General features: G+C 44.3%; 1 protein-coding gene across 2 annotated transcripts in view; it reads right to left on the reverse strand.

Annotated features, from left to right (window-relative positions):
* The window catches only part of LOC115360447 (polypeptide N-acetylgalactosaminyltransferase 18-like), a 135,282-nt gene that overhangs the window by 113,773 nt on the left and 5,551 nt on the right, over positions 1-15,958 (reverse strand). The window lies entirely within an intron of this gene.

Raw genomic sequence — 15,958 nt, forward strand, 5'->3', positions numbered from 1 at the left:
GAGTTTTGCCCGCGGGCATTTTATTAAATCTCAAAGAGCCCAATGACCTAAAACGCCCCTTTAAATCACATTCCCAGCCGTAACGAGCCAATTTTGAATGCATAAGCCGCTGCCTCTCCGCACAATCTACTGTCTGTCAGGTGGAGGAAATAGAGGCCACTGCAGACTCCGGCGGGACAGACAGACAGGCAGACAGACAGGCAGCGTCGGGAGGCTTGAGACCTCGGCTGCAGGCACACTCGGCGAACAGAATGAGGCACGGTGGACAGACTTCATTCATCACCGTCGGAGGAAGATGAACACCTTTTTAAGGAGGAGAGACAGTGCCATCTGCGGAGATGATCGAGATGATGATTTCGCTCATTTTCTCGTTCAGGAGCGCGTTCCCATTCGTCAGCGCCGGGGACAAGTGGGACTTGACGACTCCGCGCCGCCGTGCGAGACATTTGGGTTTGTGAGCACGACAGGAGGACGGAGTGCTTCCACATGTAAGAGAGCGGAAAGCAGATTATGCTCTGCTGCTCATGTTCACGACAGTAAGAGTGGCTGTTTGTTGGATTAAAAAGAAGGATCTTCACTTCCAGAGCATCCCGGTTGGCCAAGGGTCCAAAGTACTCTGGTTAAAAATCTCCAACCCTTGAATTAGGATTTTTCTTCAACTTTACCCACATGCGACTTCAAACATTTTTCTCCATATTGCACAATGTCCTCTTCTGTATCTGCTGGTTGCAAGACTTTACCGAAGCTGCATCACATATTCAAACCCAAGATGCCATTGTTTTTATGGCTGCAGCATTTCATCCAGTAGATAACATCTTCATGTCGTGTGCATCATTTTATACACTTTTCCCTGGATTTCAGCAAGATTAGGTGGTATCTTTGGAAATCCCGGGATCTCCACTATAATTAAAAAAAAAAAAAAAAAAAAAAAAAAAAAAAACTCATAACCTCATAACTCCAAGCTCAAGAACGGCAGAAACACCCCCAAAGAGATAATCTTTAAAAATAGAGGTTTTTTTGGAATAGTTTTATCCCAAACTTTAAAAAAAATAAGGCTTGGATTGCAAGTTTCCGCATAATTGGTTCAAAGAATATGCAGGAAATCTTGTAGTGTTTATCTGGCCAATTAAAGCAGCAGAGAAACAAAGAAGAGCTGGCGGAGGGGCGCACGTCTTTCCTCCAGGCGCCGAGCGAAACGTTAAAAAAAAGAGCGGATCATTACCGAGCCGACGCCAGGCAACTCTCTGACTCCGACTTCAACACAGCTCTGCACTGTACAATACACACACTGCACTGTACACTGCACACACACACTGCACTGCACACTGCACACACACTGCCAAGGCTAAAAGGAGCCCTGCTGATCACATCTAGCAGGCAGCCGGGGGGAAAAAGTGAAGAAGTGAATTTGGTATGTGTATGTGTGTGTGTGTATGTATGTGTGTGTGTGTGTGTGTGTCTCCTTGGCTAAACAGGCAGGATTTTTCTCCCTCAGGACACACAACACGACTGATCAACTCCTCTCTCCTGTTGCCGTTTCAGATACACACCCACACACAGCCGAGACATTCACAGGCATGCGTGCGCACACACACACACACACACACACACACACATGCATGGAAGGCGCAGGTATGCTACACATGGATAGTCATACACATACACACACACACCACACACAAATACACTGGCTTCTTTCAGACATTCCCCGGGGATTCGGAGGCATGAATATGGACCAAAGGAGGGAAAACAACCCTGTTTACCCAGAAAGAGAGAGAGACAGAGAAAGAGAGAAAGAAAGAGAAAGAGAGCGGGGAGCTTATTGTTCAGTAATCTGCTCTCGGGATCCTCAGGGAAGTGGAATTGCAACACCTGATTATCGCAGAGCCAGAGCATCAACGCGAAAGGTAATTCTCCAGAGACAGATTGAAACTCTCTTCCTTTCAATTTCTCTATTCTCCCTCTTTTTCTTTATCTCCTTTCTCTATCACTCCCTCCCTCAAACACACACACACACACACACACACAAACACGAGCTTGTTCTCTCAGTCCCCTCCAGAAACATCCTGTCCACTTCTGTCTTTTCCCCCCTTCTTTCTGCCTCCCTGTTTCTCTCAATCTGTTTATCCTCCAACTGCTCCCTCCTATTTTTCTCTCTCTATTATCCCCCTCTTCTCTTCTCTTCTCTTCTCTTCTCTTCTCTTCTCTTCTCTTCTCTGTCCCTTGTATCTTTCACTCTGCCCCTTCCCCTCCTCTTTCATCATTTTGTTTGAAAGGCCCGGTGACGTGGCTATGATTGCAGCTGAAGTTTTTCCATCGCTGAAATAACTCTGCAATCTCCGCCGCCATTTCATTTCCTCGGCCAATTGTAGGTCACTATTGGAGGAAATGGACAGTATCTCTTTGAACATGAAAGAGGATCGTGGAATGGATTTTTTTTTTTTTTTTTATGGTTGCTTCATAGGTGGCTTAGTACTTTTCAAAGTAACCCCATCAACACAAAGCACGCAAATCTATCCAATTCTGCACTGTGCCCTATTCTGTCTATTCACTTGCAGCAGAATTAAATTTCAGTCAATTCACTTTGGCTCGGCTTCAATGGGGAGCTCACGAGCCTCCACCTTTTCTCGGAGAGTCGTGGCGATGCTAAATCCATGTGGGCAGGGAGATTGCATTGTGTCTCTTGTGGTTAGTGACGGCTAGTCGAGCTGAAATAGGTAAAGCTGCATTGAGCTATGATGCCGCTACGACAATAGCCTTCACCCGGCTTCACTTCAGTCTCAGTTCCATTACGTGCAATCATCAGCGCCGTTCAAGAGCGGCGCTTTTCCCTGAAAGTCACAGCAATCTTTACGCTCAAACAGTTTGTGAAGATCATTTATAATTCAGCTGTGGGCAGAGGGATTAATCCCCCCCCCCTCCTGCGGAGCCAAACATGGCTCTGCGGAGCCGGAGTTGACACAAGATGTTCATTGAGAGCAACGTTTGCTAATGGGAAGCTATAATCCATCAAACCAAAGTTGCCTCCCTGACAACAAGATGCAAAAAAAAAAAAAAAAAAAAATCACATTTTGTTTTGAGGGAGAATTTAGTTCTTAAGTAATGCGCCCCATTTAGTCCTGTTGACCACAGTGGTGGAAACTAAAGAGAGTAATCCATACAAAACCATGAATGTATGATGTTATTTCCATCACAATATTTGCAAAGCATGTGCTGAATCTCAAGTCATGTGTAAAAACTGACATATGCTTTGAATCTACCTGGCAAATTAGACGGCAAGAGAGCTTAAACTCGCTCTACAAATCCTCTGAAAACATGGGGCGCCTCAGCTGCTCCACCGTAGACACCGAGATGTATTAAACATCACCAGCTATGCTAATGAGGTCATTAATTAAGCTAATTAATGCATTAATTAGCAAATATTCCTCTGTCTTCACATAACACATGGGTGGTATTAATACGAGCTCGGCATTAACATGCAAATTCATGCAGAGGGGAGCTTCAGAATCAAATCAGAGTCTTCACACGGGGAGCAGGGGTCTCTGGGATGCGGTCGGGACAAAATAGAAAAAGCGGCAGGCGAGCGGGGAGATGTTGATCTCAATCGCAGCAGATTGGCGACGGTGCGTCCACAAAGCCTGAAATCCTGAGACAAAACAACAAGCGGCAAAATTCCTGTCCCTGCTCCCCGCGGCGTCCCAGCGGTCTGCCGTTTGTCCGCCTGCGAGGCAGCAGCTTTGTGGCGGCACAAGTTTCCCACATTGGTCCAGAGGAGCCTCGGGGCAGCGAGCAGCCCACTGCAGCACAGCATGGGAGTCAGATGGTATGAGTCAACACCTGTGGGAGACGGGCTGGGCACAGTTAGCAATGTAAACTCTCACTGTTACTCCAAAAAAACAACACTAATAAATTACCGATTCCTGTGCAACATGCATCACTCGCTCATTACATGGTGACGTTATTAACCGGTGGATTACACAGACACATTCTGAATTAAAAATGGATGAATTAGTCAATAATCATTACCACAAATTCATCTTGGAGTGGGAGTAAAAATACTGTCCTCTACAAATTACATGATTTTTTTTTTAGCAGCTGCAAAACACAAATTCCAAATTAAAGTACATTTCAGGCGATTAGAATATGATTAGACGATCTCATGGACTGTATTATCAACACAGACATTTTGCACAGTTTGACATAATAGTTAATCCTGTTACAGACTGTAATTTTAAAAATCCTTTTTCACATTTGCAGTCTGTAAAATCAAATAAATGGAACAGAGATGGGGGCTTTAATGCTGCACACAGCCAAAGAGCAGAAACTGAGCACAGAAACTAAATTTATTATCTCTTGCCTCCACAATCAGTTTCTGCTGGCACAAAGCCGGATGACTATATATAATTTAATAGCGTTTAAGGGAGCGGAGCTCAACTCAAGGTCGTGGCATTTTACTTTTTAACCACACAAAAGTAGTCGCCGTTGTTCGTCTTTGCGGGGCCGAGCGGGCTCCACTAAGAGGAGCCGGTTTCCCCCTCTGAATTCGTTTAAGAAATCTCCGGCTCCTCATCCCGTCCTCCACTCTCCAACATCCTCCCTGCTAAAATCCTCAACCTCATTCATCGCGGCTTTTGAGGATAAAGCCTCAACAAAGACAAGTACAGTGTAAGATTGGGATGTAGGATGTCTTTCAGGCCGAATGCGATAATCAAACGCTTCTTTGAAAGTTGACAGTGCTGCAGCAGGGGAGGGCGGAGGGTGGGGGGGGCTGGTGAATAGCCTTAAGGCAAGGACTACTGGAGGCTGCAGGACTCAGATGGCAGTGGGTGGCAGACTCACACATCTTAGATAATCTTCCCTGAGCGAGAGGCTAGTGTCTCCTGACTGGAAAGATGCTTTCTGTAATTCTGCCGTGTAGCGTTAAAGCTCCATAGCTTAGGGCTCTTCTCTTCGGGGAGATTATCCCACACAAAAGTGGCTCTCAAACGGCGCGGCATGGCGCAGCCGAGGGAGCTCAGGTGTTTCTGGAGATTGCTCTATCACGGCGAGATAATCCAAACGCAACCCCCGAGTCGATAAAATCTGGGTCGGGGGGCGCGGAGTTAATTGTGTTTGCCTACCCTCCCGTTACATCCCCGCGAAGCTTTGTGCAACATCTCCACTGTTTCCCAGCGATTAAAAAAAGTTTGTTGTTTTGACCCGACGTGCACGGGCACAAGGACAATTTAGCATCATTTGCATGTGGCATTTCGGAGCTGTAATCTCAAAGCAGAAGAGGCGCTGAACCTCATCGGTAACAATTAGATTATCAAGACGCGATCTCACAAAGCAGCTTTTTGATCGGCTGGAGACGGTGGAGAGACGCCTCGGGGCAGAGATTACTCCCGCCTTGTATCTGTGTAACCTGACGACCGCGAGCAACAGCGGCACGCCAAGTGAGTGCAAGACATCCAAATGATTCAGGTGTTTTTCCGCGTGACCCAAATGATAACCTTTTCCCGCCGGGAGAGAAATCCGCATGCGACCTGAAGGTATTTCGCTGCAGGCGAGTCGTCATATATCTCCCCGCTGTCTGGGGAGCGGGGGGGGCGGCTGCATCCCGGAGAGCAGCCGTGACAGATTCAGGGAGACCTCGGGTGACACAGAGTAAAACAGACAGATTCATCCACTGTTAAATCCGCCGCTCTGACAGGCCACCGTCGTTCCACCACGGCTGCTTTGTGACTGGCATGCGGAAAGCTCTGTATCAAAACAAATCAATCAATGCGCCGTCGCAGCAGGAGAGCGGTACAACAAAACAAAACTATCTGAAAGTTTTTTGTCCACCGACCGCAGAGGAGCCGACACGGAGCCTTGGGGGGATTGAAGAGCAGACACTCCAGAGACCACAGACTGAACCTGTTAGCTTTAAACGAATGATCTGTGACATTTTCATTTAAATAAATGTCCGCTCCATCACCGGTTCCCCCGGCACAACAGTGATTTAATCTCCATCCAGCCCATGAAAGCGTTAACATTTGCTGCTCTTAACACTCGGTGTTTGGGTGGGAAATAAGCCTCTGCTGCACAGGAAGTAATGCATTTTACATTTCCTGGCTGAAGTTAAAGGAGATGGAGAGAATTAGCGACGCTGGCGAGAACAGCATTCCCACTGTTGCTATGACAACTGAGGCAGCGATGGGGTCGAGGGTCGGGTCGAGTTGACGTCTCACCGCAATGATGTCATCGCTGGAAGTGCAAATGAAATGATTTGTTGCGATCAGCGGTAACATGTGATCATCACCGGTGGCAGCGATCGTAAACACGCCTACAGAAAAGAGCGCCACCTACAGGAACTTGACAGGTGATGCTTGGGTTCTTTAAGATTTCAGACTTGATGATGATATACACTACTCACAAAAAGGTAGGGATATTCGGCTTTCGGGTGAAATTTCAGGATGAACCTAAAATACATTATAACCTTTACAGGTGAACTTAATGTGACCTTCTGTAAACTTTTGAATGCACATGTCCAACTGTTCAATGTTTCAGTACTTTTTGCACAAGTTGCTGTTCTCTAACAAGGAGTTTAACGGCAAAATTCACATCAGGTGTTTGATGCTCCAGCTCATCGAGGTCGTATCATTAGGGAACGGCTGCTGGAGACTGGGGTACCTCAAATGGAGTGGCCTGCACTTTCTCAGACCTGAATCCCATAGAAAACCTATGGGATCAGCTGAGTCGCCGTGTAGAGGCTGGAGCTCTGTACCCCAGAACCTCAATGTCCTGAGGGCCGCCCTTCAAGAAGAGTGGGATGCCATGCCTCAGCAGACAATAAGTCGACTTGTGAATAGCATGAGACGTCGCTGTCAAGCTGTAATTGATGCTCAAGGGCACATGACAAGTTATTGACACTGACATTTTTTGTTGTGGTATATCCACCACTGTTGTTGGCTTTTGTTTCAAGAAATTGTTTGAGATGAGGAAATCACCAGTGCATGCTTCTACTTAAATGCCCTACTTTCATGATATAATATCACTGTAGCGTGAACTTTTTACATTTTCCATAAATTTCACCCAAAAGCCAAATATCCCTAACTTTTTGTGAGTAGTGTATATCTCCAGCAGAGGAAGGGAAGGGGTGGGAGGGGGGGGCATCAGCCTCAGATTCGTCTACCCCAAATGATCGGTGACCTGTGGCAGATTGGTGCCGGGGCAAATTCCACGTCTGACAGACCGCTGTTGCTTCACCGGTGCTCTGCGAAATGTCATATCAAAATAAAACCTTTTCTCAAGCCAAACCTTGTGCGCAGTGCCACAGAAAAGTCCTGGGCCTAATGGGCACGTGGGAGCCTCCGTGACCCGAGACACATCCCATTTTCTCACAATATCACAAGCTCAAATCCGGCTTTTGTTTGTCACGACGCTGTTTCGATCTCACCGGCTGTCCTGTCACTCTCCACCCGGGACGGCACAGGAATCAATAGTTAGGTACCAAGTCAAATTTGTGAAGAGGACAACAACACCGGTCTCTCTGGTGTTCTTAGTATCAATGCAACTTGAGACCTCAGTCAGTGCTGTTATTCTAATACAGCCCCACACTTTAAGTTGAACGTAACTGGAAAATGAAAATGACAGCACATAATCACACCACTGTATTTGTTGTAACAGCGAGACACTTCATGCAGGTCCTTTAATTTGAAATGAGGTCAACAATGTTGCCCTAATAACTCAATGGTCTTATTCTAATGTAACCTCTTTATATTTAAATACGTGAAACAGATGCATTCGTTCACTTGTTAATGTTTTTACAAAGATTTTGTTTAAAAAAGAAAGGAACCTGTCGAATCAATTATTAGGTATCATGGAATTTCCCGGGAACTGGTATAAATTAGTAGGATTGTATTGGGACATTCCTACTCTCCACTGTAGATCACCATAAAAATTCAAATATAGCACTTAAAGTGACACTGGGCAACTTTGCACTTTGCTGGCTTCCAGGCAACGAGACATTTTTCAAAGTCTGAAGACCCTCATTTCCCAGAAATCATGCAGCGTGGCCTCGGCTATCAGGTTCAGACTATTTGGGAAAAAGGTCAGCAGCAAACTTGGCATTTATGAAAATGCGTCGCAGGTGATTGGATCTTGCCCAATCACACAAACAAACTATATTCTTCATATGAGAGCACCAAAGCTAAACCATCAGCAGCAACTGTGGTGATAAAAAATGAGGATGCACGTCAGTAAGCATGTGCTAGCATGTCAGCATGGTGGGTCCGGCTGTTTTGAGACGTCCCATCTAAAGCTTCGGCTGGACTGAACCCAGATGGTTTTGGAAGCCAAAAGACAATTTCCCCTAAATCTCTACTTTGTTCAATTTTCTCCACTTCTATTTAGTATCTGGTAGGGCTGGTTAACATCATGCCGTCTTTTAGGTCTTGTGATTTTTGCAGAGTGCATGCAGCTTTACGAGACACCTGGTGTTAAATTCTGATTCGCCATTTCCAATGTCCAAAGTGTCCCTTTTCTACGCCACAGTTTCCACTTCTTGCTGCAGCAGTAAAATGCTATAATCAGAACTTTAAAACTTATCCTCTGACAACGCTCAAATGCCATAAAACGGTGTAAAATATGAAATGCTGCATCCAGGCAGGCCCTCAGAAGGCTTGGTGAACAGCTTCAGGGAAAACGTCTGTAAGTTTCCGTCAGTGGGACTTGGATAACAACAGCAGACTCACCGCAGTCGGAGCTCCAAAAGTTTCGGGCATTTCCCCTGACTCTGGATGACAACTTGATCTCGGTGAGGAGGGAAAGCTCACTGTGTGTGTGAGCGCTGGAAGCTGCTGTTTAGCCACAGGGCAGCAGCAGTGAAGGCACATGTGCAGTCTGGGGACCGGCAAGTGAGTCTCAGATGATGTCAGTCGGACAGAGAGGCAGAATCAAGTTTAACATTTAACAAAGTTGCATTTATAATCCTTGGATACTGCAGAACTGCAGAAGTACCAAGATCACAGCAGATTTTTTTTAAAAGTGTGTAATTCATAACAAAAAAGTCTAAGAGGGTCTATTATATCCCGCATGTGAAAATTACTCAGTAATAAATTTGTATTGCACTATTAGTACCAATACTTTACTCCATATTGTTTAGCTGGTAACAGAGTACAACAATTAACGTTAGTTAACGTTACTTAATGCCGTAATGGTTAATTAACTGTTAGTTAATGATTATTATGGCATTTACTGTTAATAATATCTACAATAACCCTTAAATAACATATAAATACCTTAGCATGAACAGCATTAGTACATGATTGTTAGACACATTAGTTAATGGTTAGTTAACTGTTACTTAATGTTTATTATCTGTTATTTAAGGGCATTAACTAACGTTAATTGTTGTACTCTTATTGTAAAGTGTTACTGTTTAGCTGCTGCATTTATGTGCACGAAACAAATTTGATGGAGCAGAATCAAAATGACAAAATGTATTTTGCGAGCAGGACAGTCAGGAGCTGAGACCCCACACCCCAGTTTATAAGTATAAAGGAAATAATTTCCATTGCCTTTTTTAACTTCCTCAATTCAGACACTATCACGTCACTGCTGTGCGACTGAGATTTGATCTCAACGTTTCCAGAAATGCCAAACATGTCCTGCTGAATTACAGGGAACTGCGTATAAAACGATACATAAGACATGCAGATCTTTTCTGTCTGATGTGATGCTGCTTGGCTTTGAATGTTTCACTCAATATAAGTGTGATATAGCTTCAGCGAATCACTGCAACCAGCTGATACACAATGTTGATGTGATATTATCCTACAATATCGTGAAAAAAATCGAACTTTGAAGCCACATAAGGAGAAACTGAAGGGTAAATCGGACGGATCGAACACACATGGTGCCTCCACATGGCTGGAAACCTGTTTCCAGGACAAGGCTACTGTCACTGGAGCCTGATATACCCCTGAATTTGAAATTGTGCATTTCCAGGAATTCACATACAGCAGGCACCTGGTTCCCTCGCCTCCTGGCTGTTTAACCTGGCCTTTCTGTCAGACCTGTGCAGGTTTCGTTATGAACACCACACATGAAGCTCAAGCCGGTTAAACTCCGGGCTCAGACTGTTGCTGCGCTTTGTTCAGTGCAGCCAAACGCATTCATGCACAGCTCAAATGATTGAAAATAGTTGCATTTAGAACACAAAGCTGGAGTTGTTGTGTTCTGTGTTAACGCATCTACTGATCATCTGTTTAAGGGGTTGAGGAAGTTTTTTATTATTATTATTATTTTTAATAATCAACACTGGTTGTAGAAAGCATCATGAAACTGTCAGAATCCGATTTCCTTCCTATGTAAACAGAGGCCTGTCAGCTGATTTGTCCAACCAGTGGTTTTGCTGGGAATTACGTAACAGTGGAGTGATCTGGTCAAGAACAGTTTAATCTAATATGAAGCTTCGTCAGTTCTGGACTCTTTCACATCAATTCTGCTACTACAACTACAGCTGCTCCATACAGAGCCTGGAGATCTGGAGATGTGCTCGACGACATCAGACAGTAAATAAAACACTGTCTCCACAATAACTAAAGGATCCGTTTTCTTTCTGTGACCCACATTTGGGTTCTAACCCAGCGCTCGAGAAGACCCTCCAAACGCGTCAGGCATTTCCTGCGACTCCACATGACAACTTTATGAGGTTGACTGCATGCGATAGTCCTCTCAAAGCCTAGCTGGGAGGTATTTAGCCCAGGGGCGGCGCTGAGAGAAGCCTCCCTGTGGTAAACACACGTTGGGATTTAGAAGACAGTGAGTGACAGTGGCAGCTTTGCTAAGTGTTAGATTCCATGTTGGACACATCGCGGGTGAAATGTGAACAGGCTCCTTCGAGCAGCCTGCCACCGTGAGAACGTCCTCGCTCGCAGAAGATGACATGAGCACAAGTTGGCAAAGACTGTACAACGGATACACACACACACACACACACACACACACGGAGAGAGACATACAAGCACATGTTTTAACAAGTGAACACACACTACAGCAAACCTCCTTGCACACGCCTCGCTTATGGGATGAGACAACTGTATGCATGGATGGATAAATTAGCCGCTTGCACGTTACTGCATTTGATTTGGTGTGTGTGTGTGTGTGTGTATATCCTGTGTGTGCATGTGTTTTTCACATTACGCAGTTATGTGTATGTATGTCAGGTCGCACCCCACAAACTACTGCAGAGAGTCTCTGTGGTGAAGGTTGAGTCCATTATGAATCTCCTGTGTGTGTATGTGTGTGTGTGTATGTGTAAAACGACAAGGTCGATATTGACCGCATTACGCACAGTCCCCTTTTTTAATTAACAGCCCTGCTACCAGGTCTCACAGGACCATCGGGGAGCAAGAAACCCTGCTTTGAGTTTCCTCTCAGAGCAGCTACACGCACGCTGTTTTATGTAGAAAGAGTGGGACCGGAGGAACGTGTTGTCTGCTGATGGGGCTCCAGACATTTCCAGCGCTTTTTCTTCATCGCTCATTCCTTTCGAAGACACCGTCGAGTCAGATTCCGCTGCAAACAGCCTCATACTGCGGAAAAAAACTTGCCAAACATAATTCTTCACTGGTTTGTGATCTCTACTGTTCCCGTTCGCATTTAACTCCCCATCCGACAGCCCATGTATATGTGTTGATTAAATTTAAGATAATTTTCTACATTGATTAACATGGCAGAATATGGCATTGATTCACTGACACTGATAGATCACTGAAATTAATAAAACCATAATTCAGATTCAACCCATAGATTTTAGGCCCTGTGAGTGACTGAAAAAGGGTGAGTTGTGCTTTTGGCATTTATCATGACATTTTTTTTTTCTTCGTATTTCCTACAATGCTTCGTTTCTGTGATTGATGTTGTTTGTATTGGTTGCGGGGTGTGACAGCCGGCCGACGTTCCCGCCCTCCTCTCCACCCCCGCGTGGCCTCCTGTTGCTCTGTTGCCATAGCGCCCCTCCCTCTCCTCCAGCTGGGCGCTACAGGTCAGACGCCGAGATGCCACTTCAAACAAAACTGCAGTCTGATGAGGCGAACTGCGACTCGAGTCCCACCACACATAACAGATCCCGTGGCTTCTAAAATCCTCTTTTCTTTGGAGAGATGAGGCACCTAGAAGCAAATTATGGGTCTAAAGTGGAGTCCAAAAACAGGAGAGGAGAGCAACGTCATAAAAAATGCAGGGGCTGGACATTTTTTGAAAGCTAGATCAGACCTAGAAACCTCACAAAGAAACTTTCTCGACGAGCAGCTGACCTTGTGCTTACGAAAAATACATCTGTGCGGAGAATGATTTCTGAAGTTGATTTTTTTTTTTTTTTTTGGCATTTCACTGGATTTTATTAGTGGAGAGAGACAGGAGGGGCTCATAGGTGGTACGTGCTCTACCAGCTGAGCCACTGGGACGTTCCCAGTGGGGAATGAATCCAGTTGGTAACACTGTGGTTGTCCTATGGGCACAACTGCAGAACTAAATCCCTACGTAGGCCTTTTGGAAATTAAAAGTATAATTAATGATTATGTACTAATGATTATGTATATTTATTGATGACATTCTGTTTTTATTGTATTTTTTAATTTTTATTGCATTTTTTAATCTGTTGTATGACTCTTATCTTCTTTTTAAATCTATCTATTTCTTCTATTATCTGTATCTTCATTTTAATCCTCATTTTCTTAACCATTGTGTCTTTTATTGTAAATCACTGTGCAAAATTTTTATGTTTTTGAAAAGTACTATATAAATAAAGTTGATTGGATTAGACTGGACTGTTTATTTCTGCAGGGATGGGAAACAGAAACTCCTTGATTTCCTCTGCTGCTGCTGCTGCTTCTAGGAAAACTAATGTGGACGATTTTATTAAGGCGATGGAGTGAAAACTGGTGTGAGGAAAAGTTTGAAGTCTCTGAAAGTTCATTTTCTTCATTTTCTTTTCTTCATGGAATGAATGGAAACCAGTGACGGGACAAAAGGTATTTTCCACGTGTAACTTCAAAGACACTGACGGAGGAGAAGCAACCTGTGGTGTGTGTGTTGCCGACCCCCCCCCAACTTTGAACTGCTCTCCATTTCCACATATTGATCCACTCCAAACAGATAAGCTTTATTTCAAGGTGGCCTGAAAAACCAGCCTTGGTTCCATCATAACCTTGAGTCTCTTCTCTCCGGCCTTTTCCCTTTACAAGAGCCGGCATACACACAGCACTTATCAATATTTATAGCATTGTGTGTGTGTCTGTGTGTGTGTGTGTGTGTGTGTGTGTGTGTGTGCTGCCTGGGAGTGAGGACTGGCCTCTCTGATCCTTTCAGGCGCTGTGTTTGTGATGACGCTGAGGTGTTTGTGCGCTGCTCATGCCAACTTGTTAGATCTTGCGTCTTATCTGTTTGTAGAAGCTATTACTCTCTCTTCTATTTTAGTGTAATGCCCTGATTCATTGTGTGACGGATCCGTGTGGACGTTTCCTGAATATCAACTGTTGTATTGACTTAATCAGATGTGCTGAGAGCGTATGCATGCTCGCCCAGGCTCGGAAGCCCTTTTATTTTTCACTGTTTGCACTCGATGAACTCACTGTAAGAGTTCAGGCTGCAGCTGAAGCAGGAATACCAACGCGCACGGTGTGAAATTACCACAGAGCGTCGAATGCTGGTGTAAAAAAAAATAAAATTCTTTGCAAGAAAAATCAATAAGGGTCACCATCTACACTGGCTGGCAACTTTAGGAGACAATAACATTTGACTGTCTCAGTTACAGACGAGACAGTCTTTGGTCTCCGCCTGTTTTCAGACTCTGACCACGAGCTGATCGAGTGAAAGCAAAACTCAAAGTTATTCTGTAAAAAAAATCCCATTCATTTTCCCCAAAGTTGCCTGACTTCTCATACACTTGAAAGAAACTCTCCTGGTTGAATGATCAGAACAAACAAACGGCAACAGCACTGGGGGAAAAAAAAAGTCAAAGGTAGAAGACTGAGTACATAAAAACATCAGGAGAAAAATCAACAATGAGTCCCATAATGCACTGCTTCATCACAGAGCTTCAAATTGTGTTTCTCACGTCGGTGAAATTGAAATTGTTGGTGAAATTCTGCTACTTCATAATGTTATGTTCATTTATTTAAAATAAATACTGTCAATTACATACATCTACTGTAGGGGTCCTATTTATTCATTCATTCATTCATTCATTCATAAAATGTTTATTTTTTCTTTTTATTTATCTATTTATTTATTTATTTTGAGGGGGACAGTAGTGTTTGTCTACTTTTCATGAGTTTATATTGTCTTATTGTATTGTATGTATTTTGCTGGAAACAGGTTTTTAGGCCTATTTCTGTGAAAAAAAAAAGTGTATTAATAAGTTTGGCAGGTAACTTTTTTCCTTTGGTTCGGTAAGTTCACCCAGTGATCTGAAAAGTGACTTTGCAGATCTCGCCCGTGGTGAACTCCCCTGAGAAGAGGCTGGATAAAGCAGAGCGGTGGAGGAGCAACACAGTCATCACACCTCCATCTGAATAAACTGACACTTCTGGAATTGGGAGCATTACACCTCCTCCATCTTCCAGAGGAAAAAAAAAAAAAAAACGGTAGATGATACAGAGCATCCCTGCATTATGACGCCCATTTCTCTGCACCTTTTTCTTTGAATTGAAGCGAGAATGCAAATGCGATGGGAGGAGGCCGGTATCAGTCATAGCAAAACATCCGCCCCTTTTACTTCACTTTAAAACGTCTATTTCTCCAGGGATGAGCCAGCACTCCTCGACCTCTTACTTCTCCTTTTCGACTGAAGAGCAAACAAGTACAGCTGCATTCATTTTTAGTTTCTTTGTTCTCAGGTTGTACTTTTGATTTCCTGTATTGCAATTTTTTTTATTTTTTATTTTTTTGTATTATCCTCTGGCTTCTTACAGTGTGGGTAACGGCGACGAGGAAAGTCATGCGCACAGAAAATATTTTTTAAAAAAGGCATCTTTGCTTTGCACAGAACACTGCAGGACATTTACGGCGACGACAGTTAGATAAGCTCTGCATCCAGACAGCAGCACTGCATCTCATGCCACTGCCATGTACGCTGGATGACACACACCGGGCATGCAACACACACACACACACACACACGCACGCACACACACACACACACAGACACTCACACTCTCATACGTCCACCCTCCAGATGTAGATGCAGCTAGATTTGCCGTGCTCTTTCATCACGTACTGTCAACATGGATCGACTCCCAGCGACTTCATTCAGCTCAGACACACTTCTAAAAATAACACGTCTCCTATTTGAGGACATGGAGGGAGAAACAAACAGCGCACAGCAAAGGTCAAAACATGAGAAAGTCACATGTGGGGAGACAGATCTTATGAAGATGCCCGAGTCTGACAGAAAGCGGATATTGTTGCTAGGATCCGACACGTAATCTGTTGTATTTCATGCCAAACCCGCCCGAGAGCCTTGAAATGTACTGTTTTTAAATAAATACGGCGCATTATACGGCACGCAATGCTCAGCCTGCTCCTCTTGACCTGGATCTCGCCCTCCCTCCTCTCTTTTCACGCTGAGCGCTGAGCCTCCTCCTCGCCACGGCCGGCGATGTAACGTGGCACCAGCCAGAGGGGCCACTCAATATCTTCAGCAAAGCTAACACTTTGCATTTCGTCTGGCTCGCTTAAAGGGACAGTCCACCCCGAAAAACAGATCTTGTACATCAGAACAAGCTCAAAGTGCAGCTCCCACTGATTAAAATGGGCTGGTTCGCATCCACAGTTCACAGTTTTGAATTTTGAAGTAAGTTCACAGTCCTGAAAATGAACTATTCACTTCATTTCTGTGTTGTTTTTTGCAGTTTTTTGTGACCAATGTTTTTATTTTTTTATTTTCCCCCCATTTGCTTTCATTATAGAGGAGACTTGACACAAAATC

Source organism: Myripristis murdjan, chromosome 6 (genome assembly GCF_902150065.1).
Source record: "Myripristis murdjan chromosome 6, fMyrMur1.1, whole genome shotgun sequence".
NCBI lineage: Eukaryota > Metazoa > Chordata > Actinopteri > Holocentriformes > Holocentridae > Myripristis > Myripristis murdjan.